The following is an 18,705-nucleotide window of genomic DNA, read 5'->3' on the forward strand; positions in this document are numbered from 1 at the left end:
AAGAATAAGAAAAGTTACAATAATGTAAAGTACATAATAAGAAATAATTCAGCAACTGGGATGAACGAACATTAGTTAGGTAGCTAATCAAATCAAATCTCGATAAAAAGAGTCAATGAAAAGGGAGAAATTCTTAACAAATCAAAAAAGGTTAAGTTGTGGATTAACATTAAGGGGGAAATCAAGAAACAATGGTTAAGGCTCAAAGGGGTTCACTAAGGGTCAATTATGTGGGTAGACTTTTTATGGGGTAAGTGGGTTAAAGCCTAAGTGCCTTTATCATCTCGGTATATCAAATCAATGGTGTGGTCTTGACATGTATAATCGAAGCAAGTTCTAGAATCACAAATCAGTATTGACACACTCATAAGAAACAATAAAAGTGAGCGAGAAAGGATATATGCTCTAAAGGTTCAAGATCTCACAAAAATTATGGCTTTTGATGTCCATCCTGTAAATTCAGAATTTTCAAGATAATACCTCAGTTCAGGAAAACAATTTAGCAATTTTAATTCTCAAAAGTCAGCTTATCATGCTTGATTCTCTAATGTCTTAAAGTTAAACAATCAATGCACAGTAACATATGATTTGATTCAAAACATATTAATAAAAATTATAAATCAATCAGAATTCACTCTAATAATAATATGAGAAAATTATTTGAGAACGAGCTAAAAATTCAGGAATATAAAAACCTCTCCACACTTAAGATGTACATTGTCCTCAATGTACAAAGATAGATAGATAATAGACGTATAATATCATAAGAAAGAGAGAGAAGCGAAACTGCCCTGAATTTTTAGAGGCAATCCTTGGAATAATGAAAGTGAAAATTATGGATATGGCAATGATATGCATGAGTTGGAGATACTATTAATAAAAAAACACAACTATGAACAGAACTAAAGGGTTACTCGATAGCCATAAAAATAAACATAGTTAAAAAGTATAAATGGCAAGTCTTTGAAACTAAAATAAGAATAAAAATGAAAATAAAAATGAAAATAAAGCGAAAAATAAAAGATAAAATAAATGGACTCAAAAGCCCTCATCGGTAAATGGATCTTGAGGTGGTGGTGGTGGAGGCAAGATGTTGAACTGTTGGCAGATCTGCTGCAGAGCTGCCTCTATGCTGTCGAACCTCGCAAAAATTTGTGTCTCAAATCTAGTGAGTTACTCGGATATATCGGTCAAAGTGGCTGTAGGAGGTCGATGACTCAGTGGTGGCGGTGGGTGTGGGTGTGCATCCTCGTGAGGGGGAGGGACATCATCAGTAATGTCCTCTGGCTCATCCTAGTCATCAGAGTGCACGAGTCTATACTGAGGAGGGTCAAATCCACGATGTCGCTCTATCATCCTCATATGGATCAAACTGGAAATTCCTAGAGGAGACATATGGCCTACTAGTAAGAGTGTCGAAGACATTTCTGGAGTGTCGAAGAGGCCGAAGTGTTGAGCTAGGCGATTCACGTAGGGACCAAGGCAGATGAGGCCCCTCCGTGGCAGTCTGTCTGGTGGTGAAAAGCAAGGGCAATAAAGTATGCTAAATCAATACATAACCAGTAGCCATGCTCCATAAAAAGTAAGCATCAGTGGTGCTAACGACGCCGGTGCTCTCTCTCCTCCCAGTTAAGGTGTGAGCCAAGATGGCATGGATGTAGCATAGTGCTGGAGGAAGAGAAGTCGCCTTTAAGCCACTTGCGTCATAGGGAACAGTACTCACCGTAAGGTCGGTCCAACAGTAGGAAGGCGAATGGTGTATGTGTCGGTGAAGATTTAGGAAAGCCTCAGAGCCATAAACTCCTTTGTGTAAAGGCCCAAAGTAGCTCCAAACTCTAGTACACTCATGTGTCTTACGAGTTCACCAAGTCTAAAAATGATAGTACCGACCTCGTCGTAGGTATTCATCACGTGCTGATGATAGAAAGTAGTGCAAAATTCCAAGGTAAGCTTCAAATAGGTGGGCTCGATAATCGCAAAAAACTGATCCCACGGGGTAGTGGCGAGATGGAATCGAACAAGGTGGGCAATTGGACCTACTCCAAGGCGGTCGAATCTATGCAGCGGCCCACTCTGAATGGTCATACTCGAAGAAGCTGAAACAAGTCATCCTGTGGGCCTGAAGAGAATCGAAGTAGAGGGTGACGAGCTTCGGTTGAGGCACTCGAGGAGGTTGCGCAGGACCCTTCAGCTTTTTCGAAGTGGGGGCGGCAGTTTTCTTCCCTCGTGTGTTTGTCATAGTATTCCTGAAAAATGGTAGAAGTCAAAAATAGTACCAAATATTCAACCACAAGTCAAAGGAAAAAAATAAGAATATAAATAGTAAAAATAAAACTATAGTCCTAAAAAGAAGATCCCCTAACAGTAATCATAGCAAAGACCAGAATAATAGAAAAATATATAGGAACATAATAGGAATAAAAAATTAAGAAAAAAATCATAGAGAAAACAATATAAAGTAAAATAAAAGAAAATATAAATAATAAAAATAATAAAATAGGAGAAAATGAAGATAAAAAATGAAAGAATCAGAAAACTAAAATAAAACAAAACAAAGTAATAAAAATAATAATCATAATAAATAACAAATATAATGAAGAATAGCAATAATAATAATGAAGACTAATAAAAATAAATAAATAAATAAAATTGACTAAAATTAAAATGGAATAACAATTAAGAAATAAAGAAAGAAATAAGTAAAACTGGGATAAAATAAATGTGAGGGTAAAAGAGGAAACCACAGGCAGTGATCAGAGGTGCGAACGGCGGTGGCTGGTTGGGGTGGTGTGGGCCGAATGGAGGTCGGAATTTTGTGTAGGAGGGGAGGGGTTGACGGGGTGGTGGGTGGTCGGTGGTCGGTTGAAGAGGAGAGGAAAGCAAGAAAAAAAAAAGGGAAGGGGAGTGTGGTGGCCGGCGGTTGATCGGAGATGGAGAGGGAGAGACTTGTGGCGGCAGTTGGTTGGGAAAATTTGGAGAAGAAGACAAAAAATAAAATTTTAGGGTTTTGGGGGGATAAATGGGACACGGTCGTGTGAGGCTCGTGTTGGGCCACATGGCCGTATCACACGCCCGTGTGGCTCGAGTATTGCCCATGTGTATCGCAAAAATTTAATGACCATTCGTCACACGGCCTAGGACACGCCCGTGTGTCCTAGCCGCGTGGTATACACGGCCGTGTCACATGGCTGTGCGCTACGTTGTTCGCTTCTTTCACCCCCGTGTGGTCTCCCAAACGCCTGTGTTTCTGAACACACAGCCATGTGCCTTACTCGTGTAACTCTCTAACTTGTTTAAAATTTGAAAAACTAAGCTCTAGGTTTCACACGGCCTAGGACACGGCTGTGTGTCCAGGCCGTGTGGTCCACACGGTTGTGTCGCACGCCCGTGCGGCTTTATCGTAAGCTGTGTGCATATCAATTTTAGGGAAATTTCAGCCCTGTTTCCACACAGCCAAGGACATGCCCGTGTGTCCAGGCCGTGTGGATCACTGTACCTATAAAAAAACACAAAAAGTAGATAAAATAAATGGGTTAGTGGTGTTAGTACTCGGGTTGCCTCTCGAGAAGTGCTTATTTATATTCTAAGCTCGACTTACCTCATTTTTGCACGGTCATGGTGGTTTGAGGATTTGAAACTCCTCATCCCTACTATCAATCTTATCAAAATAAGGTTTTAGATGAGTACTATTTAACTTAAAAATGCCGAATTTGGGATGAGTTACCTCGACTGTACCATATGGGAAAACGTTGAGTACTGAAAAAAGAGTTGCTCCATTGGGTTCAGAAGTGGCAACACGAGGGTCTGTTTCATCTAACAGTACTTTGTCTTCAACCTTAAGTTGATTTGATTTATCGTTAGGTTTGTCATGGCACTGCCTTGATTCATCGTGTATCCCCGGTTTCTTCTTAACTGCTGTTTTCCATTCATCTAGTTCCTTGATTTGTAATCTTCGTCCCTTAAGAGTTGTTCATGGTCTATCATTTTATCCCTAGGGATTTCCTGCACAGCAATCTGAGCCAATAAGTTGTTCTCATGGAAAGAACTTGTAATATCATCTCGATCACTAGATAGTCTAACAGAGTCACGAGCTTGAAGTTTAATCGTGTCATCACCTATGTGAAGTGTTAATTCTCATGTACCAACATCAATAATAGTTCTAGCAGTTGCTAAAATGATCTACCTAGAATTAAAGGTACGTCACTATCCTCATCCATGTCTAAGACAACAAAATCGTCTGGGAATATAAATTACAAGCACACCTTCAATTATACCCCTAGGAATTTTAATAGTTTTATCAGCCAATTGAATGCTCATCCTAGTTTGTTTGGGTTTCCCTAGTCCTAGTTGTTTAAAAATTTTATAAGGCATAACATTCATACTTGCCCCTAAATCAACTAAAGCATTATTAACATTCAAAATACCAATTAAACAAGGAATTGTAAAACTCCCTGGATCTTTCAGTTTATTGGGTAGCTTGTTTTGTAGAATAGCTGAGCAGACTGCATTTAACTTCACATGTGATAACTCATCTAACTTCCGTTTGTTTGATAAAAGCTCATTTAAAAATTTAACCGAGTTGGGCATCTGTGAAAGAGCTTCAATAAACAGTAAGTTAATATGTAACTTTTTAAGCAGTTTAAGGAATTTACCAAATTGTTCGTCCGTGTGGTCTTTCCTTGTTGCCTTAGGGTATGGCATATGACATATATACTCTTTACTTACCATTTTTTGTGTATCATTGCTTACATCAACGTTACCTTTATCTAACTTATTGTCTTGCCACAATTTCGATTCATCTTCAACTAACTCTTCACCATTGTGCACAGTAATGGCATGAAGTTGCTCCCTTGGGTTAGTTTCTGTGTTATTGGGCATGCTACCTTATGTTCGTTCAGAAATCAACTTAGCAAGTTGTCCTATTTGAGTTTCAAGCTCTTGAATTGACATTTGCTGATTCTTAAGCGCTGTTTCGATATTCTAAAAATGTGTTTCTGACACCGAGATGAATTTTGTTAACATCTCCTCGAGGTTTGGCTTCTTTTCCTACTGGTAAGGTGGTTGAAAACCTAGAGGGGGTTGTGGTCTTTGATTACCTTGACCATGCCAAGAGAAGTTGGGATGGTTCCTCCAACCTGCATTATAAGTGTTACTATAAGGATTATTTTGAGGTTGAGGATTATTACCCATATAATTCATTTGCTTGTTCTCCATATTAGGGCCGTAGGGTGGATATTCTGAATTACTTGTTCCACCTCCACTTGCATTGCATTGCATTACTGGATGAACCTGTGTAGAACCAAGTAAACCATCAATTTTTCTATTCAAAAGTTCTACCTAATTTGAAAGCACAGCAACCGAATCGACGTTAAAAATGTCGGCCGCTTTTGTCAACTTTGTCCTCATTACTTGCCACTGATAATTATTCAGTGACATCTCTTCTATGAACTCATAAGCCTCTTTAGGTGTCTTCTTATTAATAGTTCCAACAACATCTGCTTCGATCATTTGTCTAGTTGAGGGATTCAAACCGTTGTGGAAAGTTTGGACCTGTAGCCAAAGAGGTAACCCATGGTGAGGGCACTTTCACAATAGATCCTTGTATCTCTCCCATGCATCAAAAGTGTTTCTAAGTCCATCTGCACAAAAGAAGAGATATCATTCCTTAACTTTGCCATTTTGGCCGGCGAAAAGTATTTGAGTAAAAATTTTTCGGTCATTTGTTCTCAAATAGTGATTGACCCTCGTGGTAATGAGTTCAACCACTATTTAGCCTTATTCCTCAATGAAAAGGGAAATAACCGAAGGTGAATGGCATCATCAAAAACACCATTTATTTTGAAAGTACCGCAGAACTCTAAGAAATTGGCCAAATGAGTATTTGGGTCTTCATCCTGCAAATCATCAAACTGAACAAACTGTTGAATCATTTGTATAGTGTTAGGTTTCAGTTTAAAATTATTTACTGCAATTTTAGGTCTAACAATACTCAATTCAACCCTCGTTAAATTAGGCTTAGTATAGTCGTACATAGTACGAGGCGCAGGATTCTAATTCACTGGATTTACGGCAATCACAGGAGGCAGCGGATTATTTTGATTTTCAGCCATCTCCTCGGTTGTAGTATGGATATCATCCTCTCGCTCTTCCTCTATGTATTATAGACTTCGCCTTATTTGTCTTTGGTTTTTTAGAGCTATGCTCTCGATCTCACTGTCAAAAAGCAAAGGTCCTAATGGGTTCCTCCTAGTCATAAACTAGAGACACCTGCCAGAAGCAATTAAAAAGAAAAATTTAGAAAAGAAAAATTAAACTAAAAACAAAAAGAAAATTGAAATAAAGTAAAAATGGCTAAAGTAATAAAAATCAAGCGTTCCTAATAACTTAGTCCCTGGCAACGACGCAAAAAACTTGATGATCGCTAAACTAACTAAAAATTCAACTAACGCAAGCGCACCTATCGAATAGAAGTATAGTTATGGTGAGACCGGAAATATCGTATCCACAAAGACTAATATCTTTTTATTATCTAGCCTAAAAATTAAAGGAATGTTTTTAACTAAAACTAATTATCTAATTAACTAAGAATGTGACAGAAGTAAAAGTTCGAAAATAGTTTTTGGAAAACCGATAGAGAAGACAATACCCAAGGAAGAATCCACCTAGACTTCACTATTTACTTCTAAATTAGACGATTTATTCACTTGACTTAATCTGTAAAAATCCCTGATTTATGTTATTATCTCTCTCGAGACTAAAAACAACTGACTCTAGGTTGATTAACTGAAATCTCTTTCTAATTAAAACCCCAATTGTCGCATTAACTCGATATATAGTTTCCCTTATTAGATTTGACTCTAATCCGACAGATTTATGTAGTCCTATCTCTAGAATTGCATGCAACTCCGCTTAATTATGAAGGATCTACTCTTAAACAGAGAGTTCTACTCCATTAAATAAGCACGGAATCATAGCATCATTTAATCCTAGAAGAAAGTATCATTTAATCCTACCGGAATCAAATACGAAAATTTAGAGAAATAGAATCATAGCATCATGTACATTTTCTCATAAGTTCCCATCAGACAGAATATAACAGAATACTAGAGAGGAGTAGAGCAAAACAGATTATAAACTGGTCAGACCGACAATGCCTTTGTCTAACATTTGGGTCAGATAACATTCTCATTTAACAAGAAATTCATCAGAAGATAAATAGCTACTATAGAACTTCTGAGAACAATGATCCTTTTAGAATATAATGATTGCTAAACTAACTAAAAATTTGACTAAGGCAAGCATACCTATCGAACAGTAGTAAAGTTATTGTGAGACCGAAAATATCGTATTCACAAGGACTAAAAGTACTAGTAATTACAATCTTTTTATTATCTAGCCTAAAAATTAAAGGAATGTTTTTAACTAAAACTAATTATCTAATTAACTAAGAACACGACAGAAGTAAACTTTGGGAATTACTTTTTGGAAAATCGATGGAGAAGACAATACCCAAGGAAGAATCCACCTAGACTTCACTATTTACTTCTGAATTAGACGATTTATTCACTTCACTTAATCCATAGAAATCCCTGATTTATGTTATTATCTCTCTCGAGACTAAAAAAAACTGACTCTAGGTTGATTAACTGAAATCTCTTTCTAATTAAAACCCCTATTGTCACATTAACTCAATATATGGATTCCCTTATTAGATTTGACTCTAATTTGGCAGATTTATGTCGTCCTATCTCTAGGATTGGGTGCAACTCCGCTTAATTATGAAGGATCCACTCTTAACCAGGGACTTTTGCTCGACTGAATAAGCAAATCAAAACCTGAATTAATATCCTGGAATATTAAAGCAAGAATTAGAACTCACAATTAAGAATAAGAACAAGTATTTATCATATAATTCAAATAGTAATAACATTCGTCCTAGGTTTCATCTCCCTTAGGTATTTAGGGAGTTTAGTTCATAATAATGGAAAACATCTCAAGATTGGGAAAACAACAAAACATAAAGAACCCAAAGAACTTCAAAGGAAATTGAATGGAAATCTTTAGTCTTAAAGTTGATCCTGCTTTCGACCTAATTTCGATGGCTGTCCTTTAGTATTTTCTGCCTTCTACTCTACGTCTCCCCTTTAATCCTCTTCTAGGGTGTTTATATAGACTTTGTAATGCTTCAAAACCCTCAAAATTAGCTTTTTCTGTGTGGCACGCCCGTGTGATGGTGTTCAGGCCGTGTGTAATTTTGAGTTGGTTTTTAGTCGACATGTCCATGACACACGGGTGTGTGGCCTGCCCGTGTGTCCCACATGGGCGTGTGGTTTTTCGGTGTGAAAGTGCCTAGGCCGTGTGAGATACTGAGATATGCCCATTTTGTCCATTTTTGGCCTATTTCTTGCTCTTTTCACCTTTCTATGCTCACTTAAGTATAATACATGAATTTAAAGGATTAAGAGCATCAAATTCACTAAATCTTGTGATAAATCATCCAAAAATATGCCAAGCATGGGATAAAAATACGTATATATTATGCTTTATCAGAATATATCGAGAGAGGCAATCATTATCTGTTCACTGTAGCTACCATGCTCAGACATTTCATATTAGAAAAATTATTCCTCTAACTATTTATGTCATCACAAATCCCACATTATGACATGTTCTCAACCTCGTGCCTGAGTAATTCGATTTACAAAAGTAAATTTATTCTCTAACTGTGACAGTGCTTAATTCACATAATCTTTGTGTCAACTTGATACCTTTCTAGCTCCGGCTTTACTTATCAACTCACTCTCAATCTCTAATCATGTTTATAGATATTTCTCCACTGAACTCTTTAGTTTTCCCACTTGCGAGTTTATTAAGCGCAAATCTCATGAAATTCCATTACAAAAACACTAGTCTGGTAAGGGGGTGAGGTCGTAGGGCCTCTGATTCGACTCTTATTTATATACACATATGACACAACTTTTATCATCATAGCAACATTATCAAAATCATATCATTCAAATAAATATACATGAATATTCATTCAATCGATATTTTTTATAAGTTATCTAAACACATGGTTTCGCCCGAGTAAATCAGCCATATACATCATAGAATCATCGACTAAACATAAATAAACTCATTACAATATAGTCCTTTATCTCATTTCAAGGAACCATTGCAATCCATCAAATTTTTTTTGTCCAGTCGAAACAATGTCATTTTTATCCGTAGCATGATACTATGTATTTTGTTCATACATTTTCGAGTTTCAACTCATCACCACGGCACTTCATTCAAATACTTTGGTATCACTATCAATGTGGTTAGGTGTAGCTCGGTTGGAGAGTATCTTTATCCAAGCAAGATAGTTCTCATTTGTGTCGAGAGACATCACACTATCATAGATCCGTGGCATGTATAGCTAGACTCTTACACGTGCTAGGTTAGCCCGAGAATCGACTAAACCATAGCTCTGATACTACAAATGTAACACCCCTTACCCATATCTGATGCCAGGACAGGGTTCGAGGCGTTACCGGATTAAACGTACATCATTTTATAAAACTAGGCCATAAAATTTCATTTAAATTAAAAACACTCCATCACATGCATAATGTCCCTTATGTGAGCTATCGAGGCTCAAACATGCATTAAAGGCAGTTTGGGACTAAACCAAGAACTTTGGAAAGTTTTTGGAAAACTTAGGAAAATTTTTCATGAAACATGGTCACACGCTTGTGTGGACACAAGGATACGCCCGTGTGTCTTCAATGGTGATGGCTTGATAGTGTGATACTGCCTATGACGATCTCCAACCCCGAGCTAACCTGACAACACTAAAGAAAAGGGAAAGGAAGTGTGAAAGCCCTAAAATGACCCTAGTCAGAAAGCGGTTTCGGGACCGCTAAACCGAGTCACCAAATTATTTGAATATGATATTTATTGTCTAAAATAAATGTGTGAAAATTTTAAGCTTCGATTTAGTAAATTTCATGTGAATTTAGTCAATAGGACTTATGTGTGACATTTTTGAAATGTGATAGATCAAAACATAAGGACCTATTAGTGCATGTTGAAAAAGGGGGACTTGCATGTCAATTTTTCCCCCATCTAGTAGTGGCCGGCCATGACATTAGGATGGACAAAGGGTGATGGGCAAAACATGTCATAGACATGTTGTGTTGGTGCATCATGGGAGGAAACAATAAAATAAAATAAAGAGTATGGGTAATAAAATAATAATGGAAAGGTAAATGATGATGAAAAAAATTGTCTCATCCATGTTTCCCCCCATTGCCGTGAATTGAAGAAAGAAAACAAAAAAAAAGTGTTCATTCTTGAACATCTTTGGCCGAATAGAGGAAAGAAAGGAAGGGGAAGAGCTTGAGAAAATCGGCTATGGTGGTTTGCTAGACTAAGGTATGTTTGATGATGTTCCATGAGATGCATGCATGTTTTAGTAGTTAGCTTGAGTTCTAAATAGCCCATGGTTTAAATCTTTGCTATGAGATGGAGATGATATTCGGCCATGGGTGTTGTCTTCTTGGTTGATGTTTGATGTTGTGGTGATGAGGCATGAAGATGAGTTAAGTTTCGGCTACGGTGGATTTGTGTTGATATCATTTGCATGCTAAGTGTAAAGCTTTGTAATGATACACGTGATGGTGATTGATGACTCTTGGATTTTCTTTTTGGCATTTTTGAGTTAGACATTAAGTTCTTTGTGTAACCCATGACCAAAATTGAATGGTATGGTGTCTTGATGCATTCGGCCATGGTAGAAAATAGATGTGAAATGGTAGTAAGGTGAAGTGCAAAATGTTAGTATTTGATTACTAGTGTATATATATGCGTATTAGCCGAGTTTTGAACTTGAAACAAGATGATATATAATCAATACAAGTAACCGTACTTGTAGGAAGTATTAAGCATATAATCGGCCTCAACATAGACATGCATATTCGGCCATAGGAAGAAGATTGGTGTTGCATGTATTCGGTTAGAGGCAAGCATATTGATGCTTTTATCTTGGCTTAGACAATCGGCTAAAAGGAAATGTGGGTTAATATGTTAGTTGATTCATGATTTCATATGTATGTGACTTTAATGTCTAATGTATATATATATGGGCTAAGTATCTTGAGTTCCTCTTTTCGATGCTCAAATGATTAAATCAATTTATTTGTTAAATTAAGCCCAAGAGCAAAGAGGATCAAAGTCGGATAGGGGAAAAGAGAAAGTAGACAAATAGCCGTGGATATCTAGTCGTCAACCGCTTCCGAGGTAAGTTTTAAGCGATTAAACGTTGAGTAAATTCAATCATAATAGGACATAATGAGTTGATTTAATAAGATATGATGTGGCCATGATATGTCTTAAACTCAAATGGTAAGTTCATATGTGTTTGGACTTGGAAAGTTAAGAGCAAATTGTAATAATTTGCTTTAGACAGCATCAGTAACGTGATTTTAGAAAATCACTATAAATTGTTGGTGTGGAATTATAGGCTGAATAAAATATGTAATCAAGGCTTAATTAGTCTAGTTTCTTATAAAAGAGACCTTGTGAGCAAACAAATTTCCTATAAAGAGATATTTAAAGTTGTGTGAGACGGTGTCAGAATGACTCCGAAATCCCCTGTTCTGTTTTTAGAAAATCATTATAAATTGTACAAAAATGGTTATAAGATAAAATTTATATGCTTAGACTCCTTAATGAGTCTAGTTTCAAATGAAATCAAATAAAACACATTTTGAATTCTGTAAAATGAGAAATTTGATTCATAGTGAAGGGTGGTCAGATTGGTCAAACAGTGAAACAGGGGAAACTTTAAGAAAAATCTGGTATTGATTTGCCAAACCTAAAATTCTGAAAATTTTATGGATGAAAGATATACGAGTCTATATTCAGGGAAAATTAACGGAAAGTGATTTGGAGTTTTTTAGCTCCAGTTATAAATAATTTAGTGACTACTGCTCAGGAAAACAACTCGTAGTGAATATGTGATTTTGTTGTAAACATGGATAAAACTTGTTTTAGTTACTCATAAGCTATTGATTAAACCCATACGTGAATTCTAAATCGTGATATTGTAAAACGATACATGAGTGTTAGATGGATCTTTGATATTAAAATTTGTGAAATTGTAAGTTTATGAGTATTCGAATATGAAATGATAGTATGGCGTGAAATTGAATTATTCATTGGGAAATGATTAATGTAGATTCGGCCAAGACAAAGTGTATACATGATAGTATATGTGATATGTGAAGTATATTTGGATAATTGTGATGTGAATGTATATATATGTGATAAGGCTGAATGGCCAATGTGATGAATGTGAAAGTGTATATATATGTGATAAGGCCTAATGGCCGATGTGATGAATGTGAAAGTGTATATATATGTGATAAGGCCTAATGGCCGATGTGATGAATGTGAAAGAGTATATATGTGATAAGGCCTAATGGCCGATGTGATGAATGTGAAAGAGTATATATGTGATAAGGCCTAATAGCCGATGTGATGAATGCGAAAGTGTATATATGTGATAAGGCCGAATGGCCAATGTGATGAATGCGAAAGTGTGTGATAAGGCCGAATGGCCGATGTGATGAATGTGAAAGTGTATATATATGTGATAAGGCCTAATGGCCGATGTGATGAATGTGAAAGTGTATATATGTGATAAGTCCTAATAGCCGATGTGATGAATGTGAAAGTGTATATATGTGATGAGGCCTAATGGCCGATGTGATGAATGTGAAAGTGTATATATGTGACAGGGCCGAGTGGCCAACGTGATGGATGTGAAAGTGTATAAATGTGATAAGTCCCGAAGGGCAATTGTGTCAGTACTATATCCGGGTTAAAACCCCGCAGGCTTTATGCGAGAGTATTATCCTGATTAATGTCCGTAGGCTTCGTGCTCGTACTATATCCGAGCTTTAAAGACCCGACGGCTAAATGCTAGGATTCAAGTAAGACTTTGATATTGAGTATCTGCATTAAGTTACCATCAAATAAGTATTATGTATTCAAGATGTTCAGGTACATATTACTTACTCATCGGTGGAGTGATTTCGAGGTGAATTATCAGTATCAAAGAGGTAGGTAAATGTGATTAATATTATAACTCCAAATGTGAGAATGTGTTTTGGAAATATTTGACCATCTATGTCATTATTATTCGAAAGTATATATGTGGCAGCCAAGTGTTGCGTTTAATGATATTATAGATCGAGATGAAGCTCTAGATTAACTTCGTCGAACAGTTGAAATTAATGACCAATAATAGTGATTGAGAACACTTTGTCTTGCTTAAAACTTACTAAGCATTAAATGCTTACTCCGTTCTTTGAATCTCTGTTTTATAGATTTTGGTTCGTCAGCTATCGGACTCGGGATTTTTGGAATTCAAAGTTTCCCACACTATCAAAGCCCCCTTTTGGTACAATTTTGGTTGAACTTTGAAATGGCATGTATAGGACTACCCTTTTGTTGTTGGTCATGTACCCTTTGGATTTGTATAATTTTGGATAGCCATGCGAAAATGGCTTATATATGTTTGAGCATAATGTTATAATCATTTGGTATGGATATGGTTATTGAGAGGTGTGGATATGCTTAACAAGGATTGGCCATGGGAATGGTTAATCACTATCATAATTTGTGCTATTTATGCTAAAAGGGCTAGTTGAATCATGGAAACTATGAAATAGGTAAAGTCTACCTTAAAGGCAGATGCTGACAGCAGCAGTGATGTAGATTTGGAAAATCACTAAAAATAGTAGGAATAGAATTAAATAGTGAATAAATTATTTAAATGAACCTTGATGAATCCACTTTCATATGGAAGAAGCGAAACGGTCATATGAGTGGTATATTAAGAGATAATTAGGTTTTCATGAGACAGGGCCAGAATGGTTTCTGGATTCCCTGTTCCGACTTTGGAAATTCATTATAAATTAACCAGAGATAATTATGGGTCATGCCATATATGTATAGATTCCTCTCTGAGTCTAGTTTCTATAGAAACAAACGGCATCAGTATTGAAGCCCTGTATAGGAAGATATCCGAATTGTAATGCATGAAGGTCAGTGTAGTCGCACCCTGTAACAGGGGAGACTTTAGCTAATAAACTGTACTAATTGGCCCAACCAAAAATTCTAGAAAAAAATATTTAGATGGAAATAGGAGTCTAATTTCAGGGAAAAATAACGAAACTTATTTTTGAGTTGTGAAACTCAAGATATGATTTTTAAGGTGACAGCGACACAGTTAGCCAGCTGTCTGGAAAATTTTAAAATGGACTGCGATAGTAAGCGAATTTAGTCTGTGAACCCCTCGTGTCCGACTCCGGCAACGGTCTCGGGTACGGGGTGTTACAGGAAGGGAGTAAGATTTATAGCTTAGTAGGACCGTATGAAAATAATAAGCAATTTATCAATTTGCTTTTCAAGATAAGACAACCATAGTTGTACTTTTACTTATATTCAGATCAAGCTATTTTATCGAGTCATAGTCACTAAATTATTTATATCTAGAGCTACGAAACTCCAAATTGAGATCCACCAATTTTCCTTGAAACAAGACTCACATATATTCTTATCATAAAATTTTCAGAATTTGTGGTTTAGCCAATTAGTACATTTTATTCTTTAAATTCACACATTTTATGCTTTCTGATAGTTCCGACCCTTACTCACTAAAAATTAATTTTCTCATAATACGGGACTCAGATGATGTTCTCTTCTAATTTTTTTTGAAAGTAAACTCATTAATAATTCTAGAAATATAAATTATAACCCATAACTATTTTTTCATAATTTTCTATGATTTTCTAAATTTAGAAAATGGGATTTTGATATTCATTCTGACTCTGTCCCACAACAATTTAAATATCTCATAATATGAAATTCTTTTGCTTACCTTGTTTCCTTTATAAGAAACTAGACTCGATAAGCTTTAATTCCATATTTTATTCAATCTGTAACCCACTTTCTACTATTTTTGGTGGATTTTCAAATTTGACTATCGCTGCTGTCCAAAACTGTTTTAATGCAATTTAATGATCACTAAGTTTATAACACCTTTGCAAATCATTTCTACCATCATGGTAAAAATACATATTTATACATCATAAGAATGAACCCATAATCATAAGGTCATCATAAACATGACAAAATAAACATGAATTTACATATCATTCAAACCTCTTTAACTTACTCTTCACATATTCTCATTCTTGCCAAAAACAACATGTATCAAGGCCATTACACATGAGTTTAGTGTACATACTTGTACAACATGAAACGTAGCTTACAACTATTTTCACCATTGATTTACCTCAATGAGGCCATCATCAAATCATACCTTGAATTACCCGTTAAACGCTCGGAATACTATTGGACATACAGAAACATTGCACATAATTGCCATATACCCAGCTAGAACTAACTCACAGCGCGCAAAATATGTAGCCAAAGCTATCACATATTATGTAATGCCCGCATTTGAGCTACTCACGGGTCTGTACACAAAGTCAGCACCCGGACCCCAAAACATTTATCATGCAATGCCCACTCATTGAGCTACTCATGGGTCTATACCCAAAGTCAACACCCAGACCCACATTACATAAATCACTTATCCCATGAACTTAGACCACAACTCATGAGTTCAGATCGCATTGTTTCTCATGACATATCACGTGTATCCTAGACTATTCCTAAGGTTCAAGCGAGATTTCTTGCTTAACACATTGTCGTTGCACTTACTCGTAATATCATTTACACTTCCAACATACATTTTGTACTTTCATGATAATCAAATAAGCATATATGTATATTCTTGCTAACAATAAAACATCTCAATACTCATTTTAACAAAATATTAACGTTTGACATCAGTTTCTCATACATAATATCACCAACATATAACTCAATTCAATTTTAGAAAGATAAGTTTCAAATATATTGGTAATAATATGGATAACGTGCTTAAATTAGTCATACGGACTTACCTCGAATGCAATTTCAGCTAATTACGCCATTTTAGCCCATAACCTTGTATCTTCCAATTTAAGCCCAAATCTTGATTTTTCTTGATCTATCATGATGAAATTCACTCATTTAATCATTAAATTAATTAATAAATTCTATAATTCATAATTTGGAAAAATGACCGTTTTGCCCTTAGACTTTGCAAAAATTACGATTTTTCCCTTAGGCTTGTAAAGTGATTTTTATCGAATTTCCTCTAACCGGATTCTTTTTATAACTATAGAAACTCACAATTTCAATTATTTCACACATTTACAACTTGTTTTACAACGTTCACAAAATGGTCCTTTTAGGAGTTTTCATGAAAAATTACTTAACAAAAGATGTTTATCTAACATCAAACTTTCAATTTCCTCCATTAAACATCAAAGAACATGCATGACACACATGGGTGAATTTTTTTAACATAAAATCTAGCTCATAATAATGATAGAAATAGCTATATCATGCTTCAAGAATCTCAAAAACATCAAAAACATCAAAACCAACACCAAAATGACTTACATTAAATGGGTTTATCTTGCTAAAATTTTCAAGTTCCCATGGAGGTTTTTCTTCCCTAATTTTTGGTGGAGAAAGATGGAGAAGAAGGGTGGCTATTTTTTTATTAGTCTTTGTATATGTCATCAAATACCAGCCATACCAACTTTTTTAACTTTTCAACTCTTTTGCCTCCCGCCATGGCCTACCATCAACATTTTAAGGGTTTAATTGCTCTTTAAACACCCCAAATTTTGGTTCTCTACCTATTTAACATATTTAACTAGCAAAAAAAAACTTTTTCCCTTTTTGTGATTTAGTCCTTTTTCGCAATTAAGCATGAAATCACTAAAATTATTTCACCAAAATTTTTATGCACCAATATAATCATGCTATAACACATAAAATAACATTAAAAATAATTTCTCCAGCCTCGAAACAGTGGTTCCGAAACCACTGTTCCAACTAGGCCCAAAATCAGGTTGTTACACTCTCTACTCTTGCAAATCAATAATTACAAAATCCGAGGCTAGACCAGGGAAAAGCAAAGCTAGCGGACTAAGCCAAAATAGTCGCCATATTTTGAATACCGAGGTAAGTTGTATGTTAATAATGCAACTATATCTTTATGATGTGTAATTGAGTTGATATGGCATAAATTGTCTTGATTTTGAATATCAGAATATACAATGAGAAAATTATGTAGTAAAGACTCTCATTGAACATTTGGAATAGACTTGGATATTTGTACCGTGATAATGGGTGATATGTCTACTAGTGTAAGACATGTCTGGGATATGCATCAGCCACAGGATGAGAGCCAGTGTAAGACATGTCTGGGACATACATCGGCCTCAAGACATTTAAGCCAGTGTAAGACATGTCTGGGACATGCATCGACATTGAGACGAGAGCTAGTGTAAGACATGTCTGGGACATACATCGGTCTTGCGATATACAAGCTAGTGTAAGACTTGTCTGGGACATAGTTTCAGCTTATGGTGTGACAATGTAAAACCTATCTGGGACATGGCATCGACACCGATAGATAAGAGTCAGTGTCAGACCTGTTCTAGACATGGCATTAGCCTCGCTATATGAAAGCAAATGTAAGACCATTTCTGGGACATGGCGTCGGTATCTTAACCCATGTTAGGGCTACTGAGTATCCGGTAGTATTCCAAATGGTTCAACAAAAGGTTTATGGTTTATATCGAAATGAGAAAAGTTATAATCATGTGATGAGTGGTACAGGTACCTAATTGAAATGTATGAGATATGGGCTTAATGTATGCAATATGAGTTGTATTGGATGGTAATGAGTAAGTTGTACTTAAGTTTATTTATGGTATTCATGAATAAACTATGAAATGTTATAAGCATATTGCCTTATGGTAAGTAGTTGTTGTTTATTTCATTCAACTTACTAAGCTCTATGCTTACCCCATTTCCTTTCCATTTTCTTATAGTGTCGCCAAAGTAGCTCGAGGTCCATTGCCTACGTCGAAGAAGCTAATCACATTATCATCCGAAGCACTTGGTATATTTAGATATTTTATTTTGATTATGGCATGTATAGGACCTTGACTTTAGAGTTTTGTGTCATTGTTAATTGGTCAAATGTGTTGGCTTACTTTAGCATTTGACTCATTTTGTATAAGGCCATGAAAAATGGCTAATATTGAAAGTTTATATATGAATGCAAGATAGTTGTTCATGAATGTGAAATTGCTGGCATGGTTGAATATAAGAAATGTAGATAGGACTTAACTATGGTTTTTTGGTTGAGAAATCATATTAAGTTAGACTTTGATTTGTTGGTTGATGTTATATTATGTTCCAGGGTGGCAAAGGCTTGGTAGATAGGCTTATATTGTCCGTACGGGTAGACACACAGGCGTGTATCTAGGCCATGTGTGACACGGTCAGCCCCATGGGCATGTTGTTCAGCCGTGTGTCCCCTGCACGTAAAATTTGCAAGTCAGAATGCATGGTAGTAAACACACGGGCAGAGACACAGCTATGTGGAGGACATGGCCTCTAGCCACGGGCGTATGCCTTGGCCGTGTACCCCTTATTGGATGCTGACGTCAAAAATAGAATGTCATGGTTTTTAGACAAAGGCTAGGACATGGGCGTGTCATGGCCATGTGAGGGACA

General features: G+C 36.0%; 1 non-coding gene across 1 annotated transcript; it reads left to right on the plus strand.

The window, feature by feature from the left end:
- Nucleotides 1-5,566: 5,566 nt before the first annotated feature.
- Nucleotides 5,567-5,672, plus strand: LOC121205589 (small nucleolar RNA R71). Its single transcript, XR_005900665.1, has one exon. It is a non-coding gene; the product is annotated as a small nucleolar RNA R71 (small nucleolar RNA).
- Nucleotides 5,673-18,705: the final 13,033 nt, after the last annotated feature.

The sequence above is a fragment of the Gossypium hirsutum genome, chromosome A08 (assembly GCF_007990345.1).
Source record: "Gossypium hirsutum isolate 1008001.06 chromosome A08, Gossypium_hirsutum_v2.1, whole genome shotgun sequence".
Lineage (NCBI taxonomy): Eukaryota > Viridiplantae > Streptophyta > Magnoliopsida > Malvales > Malvaceae > Gossypium > Gossypium hirsutum.